Source organism: Mus caroli, unplaced genomic scaffold, assembly GCF_978045245.1.
Source record: "Mus caroli unplaced genomic scaffold, Mus_caroli_1 scaffold_11, whole genome shotgun sequence".
Taxonomy (NCBI): domain Eukaryota; kingdom Metazoa; phylum Chordata; class Mammalia; order Rodentia; family Muridae; genus Mus; species Mus caroli.
This window is the reverse complement of record NW_028227266.1, coordinates 2,788,072-2,801,538: the sequence shown is the minus strand read 5'-3', so window position 1 is coordinate 2,801,538 and position 13,467 is coordinate 2,788,072. Positions and strand designations below refer to the sequence as shown.

At 44.2% G+C, this 13,467-nt stretch overlaps 1 pseudogene; it reads right to left on the bottom strand.

The window, feature by feature from the left end:
* Positions 1-2,553: 2,553 nt before the first annotated feature.
* On the bottom strand, positions 2,554-11,297 carry LOC110301409 (non-POU domain-containing octamer-binding protein pseudogene; annotated as a pseudogene).
* Between the last annotated feature and the right edge of the window lie 2,170 nt (positions 11,298-13,467).

Genomic DNA, 13,467 nt, shown 5'->3' with positions numbered 1-13,467 from the left:
TTTGTAAAACACATGAAACTCACGAAGAAAGAAGACCAAAATGTAGATACTTTATTCCTTTTTAGAATGGGGAACAAAATACCCACGGAAGGAGTTACAGAGACAAAGTTCAGAGCTGAGACAGAAGAAAGGACCATCCAGTGATTGCCATATCCAGGGATCCATCTCATATACAACCACCAAACCCAGACACTCTTGTATATGCCAGCAAGATTTTGCTGACAGGACCTCTCTCTTGTGAGGCTATGCCAGTGCCTGACAAATACAGAAGTGGATGCTCACAGTCATCTATTGGATGTAACACAGGTCCCCTAAAGAAGGAGCTAGAGAAAGTAACCAAGGAGCTAAAGGGGTTGGCAACCCTATAGGAGGATATGAACTACCCAGTACCCCACAGAACTGTGTCTCTAGTTGCATATGTAGCAGAGGATGGCCTAGTTGGCCATCAATGTTAAGAGAGGCCCTTATTCTTGCGAAGATCATATGCCCCAGTACAGGGGAACACCAGAGCTAAGAAGGGGGAGTGGGTGGGTTGTGGAGCAGGGCAGGAGGAGTGTATAGGGGATTTTATGGATAATGTACTGGCTAGTTTTTTATCAACTTGATACAGGCTGGAGTTATTACAGAGAAAGGAGCTTCAGTTGGGTAAATGCCTCCTCAAGATCCAGCTGTAAAGCATTTTCTCTATTTGTGATCAAGGGGGAGGGCTCCTTGTGGGTGGTGCCATCTCTGGACTGGTAGTCTTGGTTCTATAAGAGAGCAGGCTGAGCAAGCCAGGTGAAGCAAGCCAGTAAAGAACATCCCTCCATGGCCTCTGCATCAGCTTCTGCTTTCTGACCTGCTTGAGTTCCAGTCTTGAGTTCCTTGGTGATGAACAGCAGTATGGAAGTCTAAGCTGTATAAATTGGTTTCTCCCCAACTTGCTTCTTGGTCATGATGTTTGTGCAAGAATAGAAACCCTGACTAAGATAGATAACATTTGAAATATAAATGAAGAAAATATCTAATAAAAAATGAAAAAAATAGTTGAAGTCATAAAACTTAATTGCTAATTTATTATAAGTCTGATGCAGTAACAGAGAGAAGGACTGTGGAGTACTGTGCAGGAACTAGAGGTCTATGCAGGTGCATAAAGGGCTATGGAAGACTATGAAGGGCAATGCAGGGATATAGAGGTCTATGCAGGTATATAGAGGTATATAGTGGGCTATGAAGTTCTATGGAGTACTATGGGGTGCTATGCAGGAATGTAGAGGTCTATACAGGCATATAGAGAGCCATGGAGGGCTATGCAGGGCTATGGAGGGCTATGCAGGGCTATGGAGGGCTATGCAGGGCTATGGAGGGCTATGCAGGGCTATGGAAGGATATAGAAGGCTCTGCATGTATATTAAGTGCTATGGAGGACTATGAAAGGCTAAGGAGGGCTATGGAGGGCTCTATGGGCCTATGCAGCTCTATGAAATGCTATGAAGGTCTATGGTGGGGGCTATACATGGTTATGCATGGCTACACAAATATTCTCACAACATTACAACTTTTGTACTTTCATTAGTGTGTTTGAGAAAGAAACCAACTTCCATAGATTCCATTATTTCATGGAAAACTGATATAAAATGAAGAGAGCTAAATGCTTCTTGGCATATATTGTACCTACTTATAAACTACTGTTCACCTCTTCATTATTAAGATCCTTTTACATGTGTATTAAAATAATGTCATTCTTGCTAATAAAATAAAATTCATTTATTAGTTAATTGGTTAAAAGCAACATCTCCACATATAAAGGTAAAATCTTTTTTTTTTTTTTGGCTTCAAATGTATTTTAATACTTTGCAAATTGAAGGTATCAGGAACAAATCATAGTACACCAATAAAAACGCACAGTGTAGCTATCTAGGATAGGCAAGACTAAGAGCTGCTGTCAGATCTTCACCACACAGCAACCCTGTTCCCAAGATTGAACTAGACCTATCAAGAAAAGCTGTGAACAGCAACATCAGAGACACAAAGTGTAGTCCTTACCCAAGAAAAAGATGGAGGCAAGGTAACACAAGATTCTTTTAAGATATACTAAAATGTAAATCTCTAAGAGAAAATGTCTTCCTTAGGACATAAAGGGATCCTATATGAGATATAACAGCACTGTATGTATGCTGTAACCTCTGTGGACATTTGTCTGAATTCTCACCTGGGAGTGGAAGAATGGGGCTATGTCATTGAGAATGTTTATATTTTGTGGTATATATGGCAGTGTCTCCAGGGTTGAGGGGATTAAAGATGAGAAAGTAACTAAAACATGAGAGAGAGAGAGAGAGAGAGAGAGAGAGAGAGAGAGAGAGAGAGAGAGAATGATCAAGATCAATGGAGCTCAGAGTCCATTTTCCCATGGTTTTCCAGGTGCTCAACAATCAATATACTTCAGGAATGCGCCAGACAAACTATGCCACAGACTTTGACTTGTAAAATACCACCCCTCCCTTGCCCCTCTGCTTTCAGGCATACTCCCTAGAATAGTACAAGCAGGGAAGACCTATCTATTGGGAAGAACCCCTAACACTTTTCCAGGGTAGAATTCTGGCTAGTCCAAAAGTGCCCTTCTTTTAAGGGCTGCAGGAAACTAGACAATGCAACTTTATCTGGACGGTTGAATGCAGGAGGAGTTATACCAATTGCTGCAATTCATTCCATTGTTGCAGCTTGGCCGAAACGTTCAACTGTTGGTGGGGTCATCCAAGGGTTCCATCTGGCATCATAGTGGCAGGTCCTGGAGTATCTGGAGTACCAGGTTGCAAAGGAGCAGGGTGCATGGAGCCTCTATTGCTTATACCCATAGCACCTCCCATAGCCATTTGGCCCATCCATATCTCTTGTTCTCTCACATCAGAGAAGGTTCCCTTGAATCCTTTCTGCTGTGGGCACATTATTTCCTCTTATTGTCGCCGCATCTCTTCCTCATGGCAGCAACTGCAATCCTCTTCTTGCCTGAGTTCTAACTGCTTTCGTTTCTTTTTTTTTTTCTTCAAATTTTATTAGATATTTTCTTCATTTACTTTTCAAATGCTATCCCGAAAGTCCCTGATACCCTTCCTCCGCCCTGCTCCCCTACCCACCCACTCCCACTTCTTGGCCCTGGCATTACCCTGCACTGGGGCATGTAAAGTTTGCAAGACCAAGGGGACTCTCTTGCCAATGATGGCCAACTCGCCATCATCTGCTACACATGCAGCTAGAGATACGACCTCTGGGGTTATTGGTTAGTTCATATTGTTGTTCCAACTATAGGGTTACAGACCCCTTCAGCTCCTCGGGTACTTTCTCTAGCTCCTCTATATGGGGGCCCTGTGTTCCGTCCAATAGATGACTGTGAGCATCCACTTCTGTATTTGCCAGGCACTGGCATAGCCTCACACAAGACAGCTATATCAGGGTCCTTTCAGCAAAATCTTGCTGGCATGTGCAATAGTGTCTACTTTTGGTGGTTGATTATTGGATGAATCCTCAGTTGGGGCAATCTCTGGAGGGTCCATCCTTTCATCTTAGCTCCAAACTTTGTCTCTGCAACTCCTTCCATGGGTAATTTGTTCCCTATTCTAAAGAAAAATGAAGTATCCACACATTGGTCTTCCTTCTTCTTGATTTTCTTTTGTTTTGAAAATTGTATTTTGGGTATTCTAAGTTTCTGAGCTAATAACAGCAATGGCTTGTGTTGTAAGATCAAGAATCAACAAATGGGACCTCATAAAATTGCAAAGCTTCTGTGAAAGACTCAAAAACTCCCAAAGGGAGGCACTTACTCAAGCCTCGGGTCAGCCGCGCACCCAAGAAGACACTGAGACCGGTACTTAAGATGTATAGGGAGCAAGATTTAATACAGCAACGACAAGAAAGCAAACAAAACAAACAAAAAGCACATATACCAGATATCTGGGGTCGGACCTCATGCAGCCTGCAAGGTGCAGAGGAGATCCGGCAATTAGCCCAAACTTTTCACAAGCTTTTATAGGAAGGAGGCAAGGGGGGGAGCAGGGCAGGGAAAATACAGGTTTTACGTCACTAAGTGATTCAGCCAAGGGTTTTTCCAAAGTGCTTTTGCAACCGCGTCCCACACTTTGGCCATGTACTTGATTCATTGGAACTGAGGTTTTTACTCACACCCTTATCTCAAAAATGTCCCTGGCACAGTCCTTAGTTGGGAGGGGTTGGACTGGGTTCGTTCCAGGAAACCCTTATCTCAGAAATGTCCCCGGAACAGTTTTCATTTGAGAGGGGGTCTGACTCTGGTGTGAGAGTTCAGAATGTACTCTGGGGTGAGAGTTCTGGTGGTCAGTAATTTTCCTCTTTCATTCCCCCCCTTCTTTTAGTAAATAATTCTAATCTTAGAATTTCAGATACTGCATAATGCACCAAATGAAAGACTCTATTTTAACATGGGAACAAAAACAGAATAAGAAGCATTAGTAAACAGAACTAGGCAGGGGCCCTTTTAGCGAGGCTTGAGGGTCTGGGCATGATGTAGGTGCACGTAGATCAGATCTCTGGCTGGAACTGGTGAGATGTCCTTGGGGTACCCAGCTCGTTCACTGTCTCAGCTGTTGGGATCCCTGGAGCAATGTCGTCCATGTACTCAGTCCAATTTTTCCCAGTTGTGACCAGACCACCTGCAAGCCTTTTAACTTAGCATACAGATCATTATTATAACAACATAGGTTTAAACACATCATTTAAGACTATAATGGGCATAGGAGTCTCATAAAGGATAAAACTGAATCAAGAGGAAGTATTTCTAGTACGTTTAAGTAGGGCATAGGGAAGGAACACCAAGTCTGTGCCAGTCTCTACGATTAATTTAGTCAAGGTCTGTCATAGAGTTTTAAACTAATTTTTATCTATCCTGAGCTCTGAGGTCTATACACACAATGTAGTTTTTATTTGACCTCTAAATGCTTGGCCACACCCTGACTTACCTGGGCAACAAAGCAGGGCTATTATCTGACACTATTGCTTTTGGCACTCTGAACCCTGGAAAAATTTTCTTCAATAATCTTCTTGATGACTATGTGAGCAGTCTCATTTATCCATTTTGAGAACGTTTTTTCTCAGTAAAGTTTATTTCTCAGTTGATGTCAGGTCTGTCTTTTCAAGGGAGGACTAGTTTTCTTTCTTTCAGTTTTTACCATTTTATACAGGGTTTCTTTTACCAGTCTTAATTTGTCTATAACTTGATAGTCTTCAGACTGCCAGGATCATTGCTCTTTGGGATGCCTGTTTTTGGCGGTTAGATCTGCCATCTGATTTCTTTTGTTCACAGCATCTTAGGTCTTTTTCTGTAGATGTCAACAGCTCTCTTTGTCTGTATATTGTTCTATACAGTGGCAAAAGCATACCTGCTGTCAGTGTAGACTTTTATAAAGCTTGTATCAAAGCCACAAGTTTAGCTTTTTGGGCTGAAGTCCCTTTAGGGAGGCTGCTGGCCTAGATCACTTGCTTTTTGTCCACCACTGCACTGCTGTCCCCGCCTTCCGCTTACCTTCAATTGTGAGGCTACTGCCGTCCGTGTACCAGCTCAAACTCTCAGGCCAAGGCTGATCTGATCTTTACTTGCCGAGGTAAGTAGCCCCCTCTGTTGGTAGATGGCCCCATGGATATGAGCTGCTTTCCATCAACTACTGCTGCTCCTGTGACAAAGCTGCTGCCATCTGTGTACCAGGCAGGCACACCTGACCAAGGCTGATCAGTCAGATCTCTCCTTGTTCCAGTTTCCTCAGCCAGGACATCAGCACATTGATGTACAGGAGTGGAGTCATCCGCCAAGGAGCAGTAAACTCTGGCAGTGGGTATAGTCACATGCTGACCCAGAGTAAGCTTGTCAGCGTCTTTAACAAGCAGGGCTGCCTTTATGCTGTCAAAGGCTTTTTGGTGTTCCTCAGTCCAGGTGAATGGGACTTTTTCTTTAGTCCAGAATCTGTAAAAGCCCACCGTTCCCAGAAACTCACGTACTTGGCGCGGGGTGGTGGGGATTGGGATCAGCATCACAGTCCTTTTTTTCTTGGCTTCGGTGAGCCACCGCTTTGAGACATAGCTGAGCTTTCTTAGCCGATACCCGGTACCCCAACTCACCCAGTTCATTCAGGAACTTCTAGGAGGGCCAGAATTTTTCTTTGTCTTTGATGTCTCTGCCTTCAGCCAACCGCAGGGCTTGGGTTAGCGCCAGGAGTTCAGCCTTCTGAGCCAAAGTTCCTTCTGCCAGAATGTCAGAGTGATGAGTAGGTCTTATTCTGTCAACAAAAAGCTCTAATAATGTGTCCATCAGCCAGGGAAACAATTGAATCATGTGTCTCTGACCAGAAGCCACTATGTGCAGACAAGCAGGCCATCCCTCAGTCACCAGGTCTAATTTTTCAAGTGCCACTGGTCTTTTAGGGTCCCAATTTCTAAGTAAGAACCTCTTTGGCAATACCTTTGTTCTCAGTCACATTTAGGAGTCCCAAAGTTGGGGACAACATTAGGGCAGTCTCAATAGCATCTAAGGCCATCCAAGGTTGTTCTTTATTTCTTATACGAGGGGCTGTTTATCTTTTTAATGCAGCAAAACCTGGAATCCACAGTTTGCAAAGGCCTGCAGTGTCCAGGAACCTTTTAAACTTGCTTTGCATTGGTTAGTGGAGGAATATGAAAACACAGTCTCTTTTTTTAAGGACTCAGCTTCTGTGTTAGCACCCCTTCTGCTATCTCTTTATTTTTAGCCACGAATAGGTAAAGGGTTTTGTCTTGAGGGGGGGCTCCTCTTCTTTTTGTTAGGACAGTCTCTCACCCAGTGTTCTTCTTTTTCAACAGCAAACACTCTGATCTTTAGCCAAAAGCTTTCTTCTTTTTTTGTTGCCAGGTACTAAGTTTTCTAGTCTCCCTGACTTTTGTGACCAGCAGTTCATTTCTCTTATCTTTTTTTTTAAAATTTTCTGGCTCCCTATTTCTTACAGATCATCTCTAAGTGCTAGTATTATTAGCAAGTATCACTGTGCTAAGTTCTAATCTTTGTCATTTATCTCTCTTTGCTCCTGTTTCTTAACTGCAATGGATCTAATTATTACATCTATATTCTGTCACTTAACTTTTTTCATAGTTTACCTCTTTTTACTGTTAACCTATTTCTGCTGAAGCTTTGCTCTCAATTCTTCTTTGCAGACCTCTATCTTTCTCTTAACTTTTGTAACTTTTCATAACCTAGGTCAGATTGATGGGACATTTTCTAGTCCCACAGACATGAGACCCTCAACAGAGCCTGGCAGTCAGGTGCTCCTTACCTTGTATGTCTCCCTCACCGGAGCTTAGAACAAACTCACACAGCTCAGGGCAGTGCCTGAGAGGAGAAAACACATGGGGCAGAGAAGGGAGTGTAGCTCTTACATCTGGCTGCACACTGATATCTCAAAATGAACACAATTTTTTCTGTTAACAGTTAGCAAGAGACAGGATACAGGGGACAGGAGAATGAGCCTTTCTCCCACCCAGGAGGCAGGCAAAGGCTGAAAACAGATCCTTTGATGTGAAGAGCCCAGCGCCCGAGTCTCCGCTGCGCACCGGAATGCGGAATGCGGCGTAAACTTCTGGGAGTGGCAAACAAACGCTGGCAGGCAGAGGTGCCCCCTCCAATTTAACTATTTAACTACCTGATAGATTCCTGGTGCTCTCTGCACTGTCTTTGGGGAGGGAGCATGCAGCCGGCCGGCACAAGGGAGTGCGGGTAGACTCTGGGGGGGGGGGGGACCAAAAGAGGGACGCTGTAGTCGGCCCCTCCCCAGCTGTGGCAGGCTTCACAGCCACTCCGGGACTGGCAGGCGGGGGCCGGCAGGCCGCTGCACTCATCACCAGCATCTCACAACTCGGGGCACAGACAGCCTCTGCTTCTGCCGTGCCTGCAGAAGCCAGAACCTCAGCGCCACTGCTGCTATCAAAGCCCTACCCGCGCTGCCAAAGCCGGAAATTCTTAGCCCAGCTCTGCAATCTCAGAGCTCTTTTGAGCAGTCTGGGACTCACCAGCACTGAGTTTTTTTCCCTTTTTTTCCTTTTTTAAAACTATTGCTGACAAATTTTGTCCTGACGTCAGTCCAAGTCTACAGTCGACAAAGGGTTAACACACACACACACACACACAGTCTTGTCACGTGACACAAACACAACCAGCCAAACGCCACTTTTTGACGGGGTCGGATTTCACATTGACTCTTTTTCCTGATAGGGGTGGGATTCCACATCCACTCCCGCTCTGGCAGAGAGAACACTCTCTCTCTCCTCCACTCTGCCAGGCAACAGCCAGGTCTTTTTGACTGTTCTGTACCCTGGGCACTCCTTCCAGGGTCTCCCTTGGAACATCTCTTTTGGGGTGCGGACCGTGAGGCCATAGACAGTCCTCTCACAGCCACTGCCAGAATAAACCCACAATCTCAGAATACACAAATGCAGCAGTTCCACACCTACACACCCAGCAGATTGTCCCATTTCTAGAATAATAGCAGACACGAGAGCAGACACGAGAGCAGACACGAGACTCAGACAAAAGAAACCAAAAACAGCGGCGACTTCCCGTCGCCCACAGGCAACTCACAGATTCAGATGGCCTTTCCAAGGCCGGCCAGCTTAGACCTTCCACCTAAGTGATGGTCTCTCGGCCTTCAGAGGGGTCCGCCAAGCGTCCTTGACCCTCCCCTTGTCTTCCTGGGGCGTCCCCCAGGGCGATCGGACGGTGGGCACCAGACACGTCTGTCCTACCCTACCCCGCGCTCTCTATTGAGACCTGCTTGGTCTCCAGCCCGGAGCACGGTCTCTGGTGCTCGTACTGAGCACAGAGCGTCACGCAAACCCAAAACAGCGATCGCACCAGATACAGATTCAGATGGCCTCTCCCAGGCCCACAGTACGAGACCTTCCTGGCCTCCAGAGACAGAACACAGACACTAGACCAAAGCAGAACAGTAAATCTTACTTCTGAGTGGGTCCAGGACTTCTGGGTGGTCGCGCTGATTCCCGGCCAACGCACCAAATGAAAGACTCAAAAACTCCCAAAGGGAGGCACTTACTCAAGCCTCGGGTCAGCCGCGCACCCAAGAAGACACTGAGACCGGTACTTAAGATGTATAGGGAGCAAGATTTAATACAGCAACGACAAGAAAGCAAACAAAACAAACAAAAAGCACATATACCAGATATCTGGGGTCGGACCTCATGCAGCCTGCAAGGTGCAGAGGAGATCCGGCAATTAGCCCAAACTTTTCACAAGCTTTTATAGGTAGGAGGCAAGGGGGGGAGCAGGGCAGGGAAAATACAGGTTTTACGTCACTAAGTGATTCAGCCAAGGGTTTTTCCAAAGTGCTTTTGCAACCGCGTCCCACACTTTGGCCATGTACTTGATTCATTGGAACTGAGGTTTTTACTCACACCCTTATCTCAAAAATGTCCCTGGCACAGTCCTTAGTTGGGAGGGGTTGGACTGGGTTCGTTCCAGGAAACCCTTATCTCAGAAATGTCCCCGGAACAGTTTTCATTTGAGAGGGGGTCTGACTCTGGTGTGAGAGTTCAGAATGTACTCTGGGGTGAGAGTTCTGGTGGTCAGTAATTTTCCTCTTTCATCTGTAAGGCAAAAGATACAAAGTGCTCAAGAAGCTGGACTCCAGAAATTGAAATAACCCGATTAAAAATGGGGTACAGAGCTAAACAATTCTCAACTGAGGAATACCGCAGGGCTGAGAAGCACTTGAAAAAATGTTCAATATCCTTAATCATCAGGGAAATGCAAATCAAAACAACCCTGACTTTCCACCTCACACCAGTCAGAATGGCTAAGATCAAAAATTCAGATGACAGCAGATGCTGGTGAGGATGTGGAGAAAGAGGAACACTTCTCAATTGTTGGTGGGACTGGAAGCTTGTAAAATCACTCTGGAAATCAGTCTGGTGGTTCCTCAGAAAATTGGACATAGTACTACGGGAGGATCCCGCAATACCTCTCCTGGGCATATATTCAGAAGATGTTCCAACTGGTAATAAGGACACATGCTCCACTATGTTCATAGCAGCCCTATTTATAATAGCCAGAAGCTGGAAAGAACCCAGATGCCCCTCAACAGAGGAATGGATACAGAAAATGTGGTTCATTTACACAATGGAGTACTACTCAGCAATTAAAAACAATGAATTTATGAAATTCTTGGGCAAATGGATGTATCTGGAGGACATAATCCTGAGTGAGGTAACCCAGTCACAAAAGAAGTCACATGATATGCACTCAGTGCTTTCCTTTCTGAACCTCTTGGTTGTGCAGCTCCTCCATTCTCTTAAGCTCTTCTTGACATCTCATCAAATCCTGCCTCATTAGCATAACCTGATGCTCAAGGCCTGCTGCCTCCATTTCCATCTCCAGCTTCTTAGGAGCCTCCTTGATGTTCTGGTCCACTTGATCCTGCTGTTGCTTCTCCATCTCAATGATTGCCTTCCAGCTCATGGCATACTCATACCCAAAGGACCCAGGTTGTGCAAATCCGGGTGCCTGTCTTCTCTCCTTATGAAATTGCTGTTTTTTTATAACCAGCTTCTCTGGAAGTCCCTCTTCATCATCTAACTGGTCCATAGGCTCCACAGTCACAGTCCGAGGAAATGTGGTCAGTAAGAAGGAGCCTTCATTGCATCTGTCCAGAGCTTTCTGAGCAGCTGACTTCCCTGAGAACTCAACAGTGCCTTTCCCTGAGGGCCTTCCTCCGTTATCCACAACGACTACAGCCCTCTCCACCTGGCCAAACACAGAAAAAGCTTCTTCCAGCAGTTCGTTGGACACGTACTGAGGAAGGTTGCAGACTGTAAGGCATGCACTGTGACAGGCAAAAACGCACTCGCAGCTGCTTTCCACGGAGGGGCATATTGTCCAGCTCCACTTTGGCAATTTCCACTAGGGTTCGTGTTTCCAAGCAAATAAAGCCAAAGCCTTTATCCTTATGAATGAAAACCTCGCCTGCTTTTCCGTATTCCTCAAAAAATTTCCTCCTTTCCTCCTCAGTGATATCAGCGGGAAGATTGCCCACAAAGAGACAGCGATGCTGTGTAAAGGTCTTCTCCCCTGGTTTACAAAAATTCTTCAGGTCAATAGTGAAGCCGCCATTCTGGCTGCTGGTCTATTGGCCATTTGCGGGTATTGGTGGGGGTGGCTGTTGCTGCTGCTGCTGGTGCTGGTGGTGCTGCTGGTGCTGCTGCTGCTTCCTTGGAGTATGATTCTGCTTCTCCAAGTTAAAGGCTTTATTGCTTTGCATTTTTGCACCCTTGACTTGGATTTGAAAACAGCAAAGTGTTTGCCTCCCAGTCCTTTCTAAACCCTACTGCCTCTGCCCACAGTTCTTTGCTCAGAGTCATAAATTCTTATGGTAAATGAGAACGAACAAGAGGAAGGGAGAAAAAGAACAATGCATATGCAGGTGAAGCTGCAGTCCAAGGCTTAGCTCATCATAGCAACCAAGTTTGCTGTTACCTTTCTGATGTGTATGGTTATAGCTGGAAGACAGAGCAAATCCTCTCTCTCTCTCTCTCTCTCTCTCTCTCTCTCTCTCTCTCTCTCTCTCTCTCTCTCTCTCTCTCTCTCTCTCTCTCTCTCTCCCTCCCTCTCTCTCTCTCTCTCCTTCTTGTGTGTGTTTATGCATGCTTGTGCATCTGTCTCCATCTCTCCAATCTTTCTTTGATATTTAGTAATTATATTTCTTTCCAGTATCACTTGCTTGTTACGTTAGCAAGGGATTATTGAAGTCTCAAAAAATAAAAGGGAAAATTTTGGTCACAAGGACCAGGTTAGAGATTCATTAAGTAATTGATGGGAGATATGAGACCTGTGTGGAAGGGATATTTCAGTTGAAATGTGTGCCATAAAAGAACAATATAGGTCTTACTTAGGATGAACTGAAAAGCAATGTTTCAAAGCATACTACCAGGAGAACTGCTTTTACAAAGACCACAAGACAAAACCCAAGAGCCTGGTGTGCATAGAGACAGAAGATAAGATGTGAGTAGGATTCCTATACAAAAACAAGGGGTAGTAAAGTAAGCATAAGATGACGTTGAAGGAAGTTCAGTGCTAAATACTGTAGAATCATTGTATGCCTATTGGACATCTATCAAAGCTTTTCAGTGAAACAAATCCAACTGATTCTACTTACACAGTTTTTTCATGGCAAAGGGAACTGGATACTAAGAGTTAAGGACTGAATTTGTTCAAAAGAACTAGCAACTAGGAAACCATAAATAATATTTTATTTGAGAGGATGGTGGTTTTCATTATGAAGGTAACAATACAGAAAGTGTGGATAACTTTTGGAGGCAGTTGAAAGTTAGCATTAACCAGATATTTTATAGCAAGCTAACGCTGCTTCAAAAGCTCCCTATGGTCCTATATGCCTTATACTCCTGCATCTCCAGTTCTGTACTCCATATTCCAATACCCAACAATCCTGGCACCCATTGTCCTGTATCCTCATGCTATTTACCCACTTACTTTTATTCCTCTATAATTTTTCATCCTCATAATTATATGTCCTTTGATCCTATACTACCATATCATTGTACCTCCATAAATCTGCATCTTCATGTCTTTACTCCTCATGTTTTAACCCTCCACACTCCATTTCCACATTTCTGCATCCCCATTGACCTGCACCTTCAACTCTCCTGCACCTCTGTGTTCCTGCATCCTTATTGGAGTAAGTCAAATGCTTCTTTTAAGCTTAAAGTAAATTTTACACCAAAATGAAGACATCCTACCAACATCAAATCAGTCTTTCACCATGCCAGACCTACCTATGTATAGATATGCATTATTCAAGTCTGTGTTTTCCAATCCTAAATACAAATAAAAGCCCTCTGGATAACAGTTTTAGTTCCTGCTTTCCTCTTTGTACAGCCTATTTAGGAGTAGGGACAGAGCAACAATAACTGGAGAGAGCTTGCACTCCTGCTCGGCATTCAGACTAGGAACAAGCAGTTTAACATTTTGAACTGCCCTCTTCACTGGGCTGAAAGCTCACTGAAAGAAAACTCACAGTTTAGATCCTGAGAGTGAAGCTGAAGTAGAATAGACATAAATACACGCTGAACAATTTAAATAAAATATGCAAACCCAATTACTTTTAGCCAACTGGGGCTTTTTTTTCCCTTTTGCTATGAAGATTAGTGGGTATAATTCAGGAAGATTAATGAGGAGCATAGAAATCTTCAGTATGATGGAGACACATTTAAAATCATATTGAAAATAAAGTAATGAAAAGGGTTATGACTGGTGCCAACCAGAGATTATTGTTAATGAAAATACATCTGATTTGAGGTTTGTTCAAAGATTGTTGTTTTGGTTTGTCTTTGTTTGTTCTATTTTGTTTTTTTCCTGACCTATAAAAATGAGCTATTTTCTATTCTTTTTTTTTTTTTTGCTTTTCTTATTCT